Source organism: Lycium ferocissimum, chromosome 4, assembly GCF_029784015.1.
Source record: "Lycium ferocissimum isolate CSIRO_LF1 chromosome 4, AGI_CSIRO_Lferr_CH_V1, whole genome shotgun sequence".
Classification (NCBI taxonomy): Eukaryota; Viridiplantae; Streptophyta; class Magnoliopsida; order Solanales; family Solanaceae; genus Lycium; species Lycium ferocissimum.
Window position 1 is genome coordinate 1022742 of NC_081345.1, and position 9380 is coordinate 1032121.

The 9380-nt window shown below is 36.4% G+C and overlaps 1 long non-coding RNA gene across 2 annotated transcripts; it reads right to left on the bottom strand.

Annotated features, from left to right (window-relative positions):
- Positions 1-998: 998 nt before the first annotated feature.
- On the bottom strand, positions 999-4813 carry LOC132051452 (uncharacterized). Of its 2 annotated transcripts, none has more exons than XR_009413711.1 (3): positions 4293-4813; positions 1596-1704; positions 999-1328 (listed from the first exon to the last, which is right to left on the bottom strand). It is a non-coding gene; the product is annotated as an uncharacterized LOC132051452 (long non-coding RNA). The 2 variants fall into 2 exon arrangements; XR_009413712.1 differs by having other exon boundaries at positions 1596-1674; positions 4293-4812.
- Between the last annotated feature and the right edge of the window lie 4567 nt (positions 4814-9380).

The window sequence follows — 9380 nt, forward strand, 5'->3', positions numbered from 1 at the left end:
TTCAGCTGATGGTATTTAGGTGGATACCCAGAAGATTGAAGCCATGAAGACTTGGCCAAGACCTACAACGCCTACTAATGTTCATAGTTTTCTAGGTTTGGGAGGCTAATACAAAAGATTTGTTGAAGGTTTTTCTTCCATCTCTGCACCACTAACAAAGTTGACCCAGAAAATAGTAAAATTTCAATGGACGAATGCTTGTGAACACAGTTTTCAAGAGTTGAAGAATAGATTGACTTCGGCCCCGGTTCTGACACTTCCAGACGGATCCTAGGGCTATGTTTTTTTATTGTGATGCTTCAGGCGTTGGGTTAGGCCATGTGTTGATGTAGCATGGTGTCACGACCCGACTAGGGCCATGACGGGCACCACTACAAGAAAAATGCTCATTAACGAACGGAAAACTGGTCCTTAAAAGTGTAATTCTCGTCCCAAAAAGTCAATAGCAACCAGAAAAATCTGGTCGCCTCTCGTTCCAATAGGCTTCGCCGCTAAAGGTCAATAGGGACGAGATTTGTGAACTGGTCCTTAAAGGGTTTTTGGCGACGTGAAAAATTCTGGTCCCTAAGACACTTTTAAAGACCATAAATCTGGCCCCTAAGCATAGATCAACTGGTCTTTATAATATTTTAGTAGCTAGATTTATTTGGTCCGTAAAAGCCTTTTAAGATTAAATATCCTGGTCCTGACAAGTCATGTATTATTTGGAATGATACAATTATTAAACAGATTATCATGTACACATCATTTAAATTATCAATAAATCATGCTTTCATTAACAAATATGCATTTACAAATCTAAAAAATGGTATTAACATCCCACTTGTAGCCGTATAATCACAATGCATATGTCACAGCATTGTTTACACAACTTTTAGCAAAATAAAATATTTTCCCCTAAGAAAATGACAACCAATTTCTCAACTTGTATGAGGTCTTCAAACTCCCTCTCGACTTGTCCTTGGAACTCTTCTAACCCTGTAAAAATATAAAAAGTCAAATCTCTTTAGAAAATTATAAAGATCGGATTTATCTAAAAGATAACATATTGGATAGAAAAATCTGGATACTGTATCTTTCTTCTCCTTTGAAGAATTCCATTTTCATATATAGTCCAATTACACATTTCAAGATTACAAAAAAAATTAAACCTATCAACGTTATAACCAAACTATTTTGAGAGCTAGACATCGAGCAAATTACATAAATAAGAGCTGAAAACAAAGGGCATTACACAATCTAATGAAACCTCCAATTATTCTTCATTTATGTCTCCACTCAAATAAAAATAATTGTTGTCTATGGCTAACATCATCTTTAACCTAGAACTGAAATGGAGATACACATTAAGAAGCATTTATTTGAAAATATTAACGTAAAGTCACAACAGAGCAAAATGAAAAACATATAAAAGAGTTGGTAAAAGAAACTTAAAATGAATATAGCCTTAGGGGAAAAAGGACAGATGAAAAGAAACTGATAAGATGCGACCTCTATGAAAAATAGAAAGAGATGGCAGTTCAATAGAATCTTTGGAATAATAGGTCGTCCATACGTTAAAACTAAATTAAGATGATAAAGAAAAGAGAAGTTACCGTGGTCTCTAGTTTGTGTTGATCATATGCAGTATATACTTCTTCAATATATTCCCTAAAACCTGCAGTTCACCAGTATCTTCTTGCCACACATGAGAAGAAAAAAAACCTATGCTTACCAGGGTGAAGAAGAAAAGAAAAGGTGTTAAGTTTAGCTGAACAAGTTTAGACATTGTAAATAAGTTTAGCTGAACAAGTTTAGACATTGTAAATACTTGTGCTCTTTTGGATGAAGAAGAAAAAAGAAAGAGTCAAGTTGAGCCTTATCCCAACAAAGAGACGATTGAAACTTTTTATTCCTGGTTGTATTAAAACTGCAAAGGTTTATACAAGTAAATGATACTACGGGAAAAACATTAGAATGAGGAGAAATTTCTATGAGTAGGAAATTACCCAGCTGCTGAACCTGTTAAACAGTCTAAAACATGTTTAAAGTGACCCCGGGAGGAGGATAAAAGTAGATGGATGCATAGTAACAGGGCTGATTTTGCAGTGGCTAGCTACCACGAAAAGTGCAGAAAGTATTATTTTAGAGCCAGGCACTAAGAAAGGGAAATTAAATAGATATCACGACGCATCATATGGTTGAATGTACATTAAGCAGGCACAACCTGTATTCAGATCTTCTTCATATATATTACACTAAGTGAAAGAAGAGATCTTCACCTTGACACCATGTACATATCATAAAAGGAACAAGGTTTCAGATCGTATCCATATTATATCGTATGCAGTTTAGCTGATTATTTCCTTTTTATTGACAAACACTATAGTAATGGAAATGATAGGCTGCTATAATAGCAAGAAGGGTCGGATATAAGATAGCATCAAAAATAGGAAGAAACAAATTGCAACTGGAAAAAAAAAATGAGCAGTACACTCTGAAGCAATAATATGACCAGATGAATAAGAACATTATATTTTAGGAAGGACTGAAACTAATATTAAGATCACACGTGCTATATCTGTTCAAGATAATGAACCAACCCCGAATTCCTGCAGCAAGAAAAATGAGGCTGATAGTAAGAACAAACATAGCATAACAATCTAAACCTAATTTTGTGTAGGCGACTTTTCATTATTTGTGATCACAAGCCTGAACCTCGTATTTAACATAGAAATTTTACAAGATTCAAGAAACCTACATATTAAATCAGCCCAGCATAACATTAATAGTTCCATAACTCTTCATAAAGTAGCTCTATCTATATGCTTTATTCCAAACCTTTAAAATACTGAAGGTTCCAAACTTAAAATCACAAGGAACCTATTGGGCGTCATAGTTCGGACCTTAATAATGAAAAGCTAAATAGCTAACTAGAGCGAGAACTATTTTCTACTGAAAATAGTGAGATAAATAGTTATCTAACCAATGACCGAAGGCAGGTGAACTCTTTACACTTGCTACCAATTATGATGACAGCTTATAGGACAGATCCAAAACTACACTTGTCTGAACACGTCCTACTTTCTATGTCAGGTACTCGCTACAAAGGATGTAAATCTTTTTAGTACATAAGTTAGAGTCAACCACTAAACATACAGTGAGAAATGAAATGAACTCTGTGAATTACACACAGATTTTCCATACACACCAGCTCCAACGATAGACGCAATAGTTTCCTGGCCATAAATTTTGTGCTTTGGGACAACAAAATCCAAAAATATTGAATACAATAATTTATTTAGAGGCATCATTACCAGTTATTTGATTACCAAAATGACCTGGCGGGTCGTTTCATTACATCATCTACCACAGATAACGACACAAAGATTAAAATGACTCAATGTTTAGAAAACTACTTATTGGGTTTTTCTTTATGCAAGAGGCATGATTCAGATAACATGTGAGCTTAAAAATAAGGCATTATATTTATGAAGTCAAAAGCACAAGGGTAATGTGTATAGCTCCAATATTTTTTCACTGACAATTTCATAGAATTTAAACACCACATGAGAAACTCCTAACATAGTTGAAATAATGTTGCACTTTGACAGAAAGTATTTAAGTAGTCTTTTGAAAAGAAAATGCGACATTCTTATTTTACTTTTTCTTTATAGTCCATGTCTTTGCAGAATCATATTCAGCCCTTGGTTTGACATAATTCAAGCTAATATAGGTGGATGATTCCTGCAAGTATACCATACGCGAGACATTTTGTAAGTGTAGAAACCAACAACTGAATAGATTGCAATCCCAATTATAATCTCTTATACCCAACAAAGTTCAGTAAAAATAGGATATTGAAGTAAAATTGCACTATTAGTATCATCAATTGATGGGTTTAAACAAGATCCCATACCAAGAAAAAATAGATCCTACAAATTCTCAACTTTCCCAAATCATATAGCCTAAATTGTATTAGCATAAACTTATCATTCTTGAATTTGTCACCACATAAGTAAGGATTATCTCAGAATTTGAAGAATAACTGGAAGGGAAAACCTTAACGCTTGCTCATGTTAGCGAAAGAAAGAGTTCAGATACATATCTACGAAACGAGAGAGCTCTAAAATAAACACCCTAAATAAGAAAAAATAGGTAAAGCATTCATCTGTTGAAAAATGAAGAGAAAATAGCTAAAGAAGCACCCAAAATCGTAAATAGCATCCAACAACAAATTGAAGAGAAATCCCACATTCATAGAAAATCCCACAAATAGAGAGAAGAAACACAGAATGCACAAAAGATCTCACCGAAACAACATTAGAATAAGGAAATCAGAAATGCCAATCTCTGAAATTTCTCCATATCCAACAACGCCGCTGCCATATACACATCGTTTCTTAAACTATCCTCCTCAACGCCGCCGCCGTTAACCGTCATTGAAGACGATGATGATTCGACATTTATTATTCCACCTCCTCAACCACCTAGATCTCTGATGCCATTTTATTTTCTTAAATTGAAATTGGAATTTTCAAATCAATATGGAGTTAGTATAAATTTGACTATCGAATTTGACTTATTATATGAATAGAATTTTTGAATGTGTGAACGAATAGGGATTCTAGGGTTTTGCTGGGAAGGAAGGAGAGGGTTGACTCAGTATTTTTAAGGAAACAACAAAATAACCAGTAGCAAGAGTAAATAATTACCTGAGAGTTGAACTTTTAGGTATTTTTGATGAACAAGATTTTGGATCTATCCCCAAAATGATGAAGGAGAATAGGAGATATATGAGCGGCCCAATTTTTTTGTCTTTAACTTTAGGTGTCTTATTTTTTTATATAAATAAGTGGCGCATTTTGTCCCTGCTCAAATATTACTACTAGGATCAGAGCATATCTTTAGGGACTAGAAGTACTATCTTCGCCAACTATTGGGGAATTATAGACTAGAAAAAATTCTCATCCCTATACCTATACTTTTTAGGACCGAATTTATAACCCGTCGTTAATTGTTGGTCGCAGATAAGCCTTTTTCTTGTAGTGCACCCGGGGCTAACCACCGAGCACCACTCATTCTATTACTCACCCTGCTTTTCATTCATACTTCTTATACTCATAATCGTAGAAAACGACTTTCATTTGAAACATATTTACTTTATAAACATAAGCCCTTTAGGCTATCAAAATAATATATAAATACATGCATATACATATGAGAAACTTGTGAGACCATACTACCCACACTGCGTATCTACGAGCCTCTACTAGAGTGCTAAACATAGGGACGGGACAGGACCCATCGTGCCCAAAATATATATATACCAAAAGAATAATCAATGGCACCTCCGAAAAAGTGGAGTGCTCTCAAATCAGCTAATAGCTCCTACGAGTCTGGATCACCTCTCTGTCTACCTGTGGGCATGAACACAGCGTCCAAAGAAAACGGACTTCAGTATGAATATTGTACTGAGTATTAAGGCATAAACAATAATGAAACGTCAATGAAATGAGTAGGCATCAATGAAGAGCAATCTGTAACTGACTGTGAATCATAAAAGAAATAATGCATGCTGGCTTACTTTATAATCATCATCATATCATGTATGCATAAACGTATAAGCTGCCCGACCATATAGGTACGGTGATATAATAAATAACATTAGCATTAGCCTGCGTCCAGGCCTCCCGCGTCCGGGGTACCATCTCATGCCGCCCACTAGTGGTGTCTGCCCATGCCATCTGACCATGGTGTATAGCTGCTCGCCTTAGCGGTGACTGCCCGGCCATATATGTGCGGTGTAATATCATCATCATGTGCTCATCATAACTCATCATAATATGGTCATCATAATGTAATTATCATAATGCATGCATGGAACTCAAAGATAACTATACTTTATCGGGGTGACGTAAGGTCGTGAACCCCGATTACATTATAGAGTATTTCATAAGCATTCTGCCTCACCTTGAAGGAATTAGCATATAAGGTGAGTGTATATAATAATCAACATCAACAGATTATAAATAGCATCATTAGCTTTATAGGAATATCATATCATGGACTCTAGAATCTTTAGACTTAAGCTGATCATCATCATTATCGCACTCATAGTGTATCTCTTATCTCATATGGCTATTCATGGACAAGGACTCATAGTTTTCGTGAAGATAGGAGATTTTCGTGAAGATAGGAGATTTATGAAGAAAGAGATAATTCAAGTCATAAGATTCATGCCTTAGAAAGAAAGGACTAGCCTCACATACCTTTGTCGTTTAACTAATCTATTGCTTGCTCGTTCTCCCTTAATGCACACGCTCTACCTTTAAGAGAATTCGTATCGTCATTAGCTAAACAATTATAAAGACATGCTTACTAAAGCTAGAGAAAATTGGGCAGCATTTCCTTTGTTTATACGACTTCCTCCATATTCCATATCAACTCCCAAACATTTATAACAACCATCACAATATCATAGACAATAATCATCATTCATTTGCATTTCCCACATTTTACAATTTCACTTCAAATTCTCCATAATCATGACCAAAGTTCATTATCGTGTTCTTTCACATATACTACTCATTCCATGTTCTAAATGTCATTCATAACGTATTTATAATCTCAACATATCAATATCCACAACTCAATCCAAACTTCTACTCCACAATGACACTATTGCCACATTTATGACCCATTTCCTATTTCCTTCTATAATCCAAGTGTTTCAACTTTTCAATACTTCAAAAAACATGAAAAGATCATGAAACTTACCTTAGATAGCGTAAAAACAAGCCTTGAGTGGAAGTATCCTTCTTGCACCAAAACCCTATTTCACTCCCCTTGGATTTTCTTGGCTTAGATGACTTTAATGTGTTTCACACTCTTGATTTATATTGGTTTGATGAAGTTGATCATCAATTTCCTTTGGATTCTTGTGGATGAAGTGCAGAGAATATTCTAGAGATTTCTTGACTTGTGGAGATGAACAATGAAATGAATTAAAGAGAGAGAGAGGTCCCTTATATTAATTCAAAATCTGTCCCGACCAGAACATACGGTCCATATATTTTTCACTGGCCGTATGTTTGGACCGTATGTTTGGTCCAGTGAGATGTGCCATTCTGGGCTGAACCTACGGCTGGACATACGGTCTGTGTATTTTATACGGCCAGTATGTCTGGCCGTATAATGCCCAGCTTTCCGAGACTTGTTCTCGTCGACTCGTTTGATCTCCGATCCTTATGAAACCTTCTTCACACTTATTTAACACTTCAATACCAATCTAAGGGACATTATAACTCTTCTCCAAAGCATCATTAGACATCATTGACTCGATACTCGAAATTCTTATCCGACACACAACATATGACTTGCTTTCCTTAACAACTTTCTTTCCTTAACTTAAATGTCCTTGAAATCTCGTTTAGGGTCATCAAATACTATTTCTTACTTATAAAAATATCGTATACGTCATGCCCTTCATTGGCCTATTCACTGTACGCTAACGGGAATTTTTTCGAGGTGTAACACATGGTAAAGTAATTCCTTATGCTTCAAGGCAGTTACGAAAACATGAGAAAAACTATCCGACCCATGATCTAGAGTTGGCAGAAGTGATCCATGCGTGGAAGATGTGGAGTCATTGTTTGTATGGTGTCCATGTTGATATCTATACAAACCACAAGAGTCTCCAGTATATTTTCAAGCAGAAGGAGTTGAATTTGCAGGAAAGGCGAATGTAGTACCTGATGCTCTAAGCCGCAAATCCATGGGCAGTTTATATGACGTTTATCCAGAGAATAGATAGTTAGCTCGTGAACTTCAACAGCTAGCCAACCTAGAAGTTCTCTTGATGGACTCAAGCAATACGAGAGTCACTATCCAGCATTCAGTCGTTTCGTCTTTAGTAGTTGAGGTGAAGGAGCGCCAGTATGAAGATCCCATGTTAACTCATTATAGAAATACATTCCATCAAAAGAAAAAGTCACCAGTTTGAATTTCAACGGACGGAGTTCTTAGATATCGAGACAGATGATGTGTTCCCGATGCTGCAGGGTTACGCCGCCAGATATTAGAGGAAGCCCATTATTTCGGTTATTCTGTTCATTCGGGAGCAAAAAAGATGTATCATGATATCAAGTCAATTTATTGGTGGGATGGAATGAAGAAAGACATAGCAGAATTCGTTGCTCAATGTCCTAACTGTCAATAGGTAAAAATCAAGCATCAGACGCCTGGAGGATTGCTACAAGCTATGGAGATTAAGACTTGGAAATGGGAATTGATTAATATGGATTTCATTACTGGCTTACCTTGTTCTCAGCATAAGCATGACTCGATATGGGTGATTGTAGATAGGTTCACCAAGTCAGCTCATTTTCTACCTATCAGAACTACGTATTCAGTTGAAGATTTTGCAAAGCTTTATATAAAAGAGATAGTACGACTCCATGGGGTCCTGGTATCCATTATCTCTAATAGAGGTGCGCAATTTACAGCAAACTTTTGGAGATCTTTCCAAGATGGTTTAGGAACTCAGGTGAGTCTTAGCACAAAATTTCACCCTCAGACTGATGGACAAGCTGAGCGCACTATTCAGACCCTCGAAGATATGTTGAGAGCGTGTGTGTTAGACTTCGGAGGATGTTGGGATGATCATGTGCCACTTATTGAGTTTGCATACAACAACAATTATCACTCCAGTGTTCAGATGGTCCCGTATGAAGCTTTATATAGGCAAAAGTGTAGATCACTAATCGGATGGTTCGAAGTGAGGGATACTAAATTAGTAGGGCCAGACTTGATCCAGCAAGCAGTAGAGAAAGTTAAGCTTATTCAGGACCGATTGTTGATAGCTCAGAGTCGCCAGAAGTCTTACGCAGATAATCACTGACGAAATTTAGAGTTCCAAATCAATGACTAGGTATTCTTGAAGGTATCACCTATGAAAGGTGTGATGAGATTTGGTAAGAAAGGTAAGCTTAGCCCTCCATAAATCGGACCATACAGGATTGTACGTAAAGTGGGCCTAGTAGCCTATGAGCTAGATTTACCTCCAGACTTGGAGACAGTCCAACCAGTTTTCCATGTATCGATGCTTCGCAAATGTATTAGAGATCCTTCCAGAGTTGTACCTGTAGATGATATTCAGATTACCGAGCAATTATCTTATGAAGAGGTTCCCATTGCTATCCTAGATAGACAGGCTCGGAGATTAAGGACCAAAGATGTACCTTCAGTTAAAGTTTTATGGAGAAATAATAATAGGGAAGAAATGACTTGGGAAGCGGAGGAAGATATGAAGTCTAGGTATCCTCATTTGTTCCCACTTCCAGAGAAGGTTCAGACAGAGACATCATTGTCTTCGTGTGTGTGTAATGCTTTCTTTTCAT